Source organism: Chanos chanos, chromosome 13, assembly GCF_902362185.1.
Source record: "Chanos chanos chromosome 13, fChaCha1.1, whole genome shotgun sequence".
Taxonomy (NCBI): Eukaryota; Metazoa; Chordata; class Actinopteri; order Gonorynchiformes; family Chanidae; genus Chanos; species Chanos chanos.
In genome coordinates this window covers 21,987,509-21,988,982 of record NC_044507.1, presented here as the reverse complement: position 1 = coordinate 21,988,982, position 1,474 = coordinate 21,987,509, and the positions used below count along the sequence as shown (strand labels likewise).

At 40.0% G+C, this 1,474-nt stretch overlaps 1 non-coding gene across 1 annotated transcript; it reads right to left on the bottom strand.

Annotated features, from left to right (window-relative positions):
* Positions 1 to 1,148: 1,148 nt before the first annotated feature.
* On the bottom strand, positions 1,149 to 1,220 carry trnat-cgu (transfer RNA threonine (anticodon CGU)). Its single transcript has one exon. It is a non-coding gene; the product is annotated as a tRNA-Thr (tRNA).
* Between the last annotated feature and the right edge of the window lie 254 nt (positions 1,221 to 1,474).

Here is a 1,474-nt window from a genome sequence, read left to right as displayed (position 1 = left end):
GGGACTACTACCATCAGGGTTAGTGAACTGCTGATATTTACCCTGTCCTCTAAGAGGCTGCCTGGACCTAAACATATCAAAAGCATTCGATACCATAACCGTGTCACTAGAAAACAAGTACTCAGGCCTGGGTGGGTCATTTTCTGCCTACCACATGTACCTGTCCACTTGATTAGGGCAGAGTGGACCAACTGACAATACAACTTTTCCATTGTTCATTTTCCTGCGTATGTGGTGTGAAACAAAACCATAGGGTTGCATTTCATAGGGTTTGATGGACAGGTTCTCGGTCAGCCTGACTGATGTTTGCAGTCAGTCGATTCAAGGTCGCTCATCCATTTCGTCACGCATCTCCTGTCCATGGACAGATACCTCTTGCCAAATGTACCCGATGTGCTCCAGAAAGCACACCTTTTCAAAAGTGACTGGGACCTTTTCTTCCTGTCGTGTCCAAAATATCAAAGTAATGGGTGTTTGGAGCTGTTTAGCATTTAAACACATCCCTTGAATACAATGAGACATTAATTGCTCAGTTGACTCAGGAACTGCACCTGTGTGGAAGTACCTGTTTTCAATATATTTTTTCTTCAAACACTCGAATCTGTATTTTAGCAGTTTGATGTACTGTATGTCGACATTTCAATGGACCAAAGAACATCATTTCTGGGGGTTTAGCGACCTCTTGTGGTTGATTCTGTGGGAAATATTTGTAACTCTGTGTTTGCATGCTTGTTTTTCATTTTATGTCCTCAAAAACAACGTAACAGATTTAAAATGAAAAACAGATAAATTACTAGAAATGAACTATCTCAAGGAATCCCACTTTCCAAAACTGCTGATAAACTGATAAATAAATGAATTCACTATAATAACTCGACCCTAGCACAAATAAAGAATTATCTGATGAGAACACAAATTATGTTAAATCACTGAAATAAATATTGCCATTCATTGTATGTATTATTATAGTGTTATTACGTTTAATCCTCCATTACGGGTTACATGACATGAAGGAGCGACATTGGTGGAAATTGTTGTCCAGAGGAGCCTAGGAGTTCTATTTTTGTACCATTTGTTCGAGACGTCTGTGATGATCTGATGTGCAAACAGGGAGTACAGCATGAAAAACAATCGTGTGGGTAATCATGAGGCACGGACGGGGTTCGAACCCGCGATCTTCGGTTTACGAGACCGACGCCTTACCACTTGGCCACCGCGCCACACAGCGTTTTATCAAGAATCACGTGATTTGAATTACCAGACGCGCCGTCTGCATGATTTCGGACTTTTTTCTTTAAGATTTAAAACTATGAAATGAAAAAATGCGTTACATGTGTCCTACAAAAAGTTTCTGATTCAGCAGTCTCAAGTCTCTGCTTTGTCAGATCCTTCGGTCTTTGTCAGGTCTTTAAGTATTTTCTAATGGTAGCTAGTAAATGGTAACTGTAAATCAGAACCGTATTATTGTTTTTTT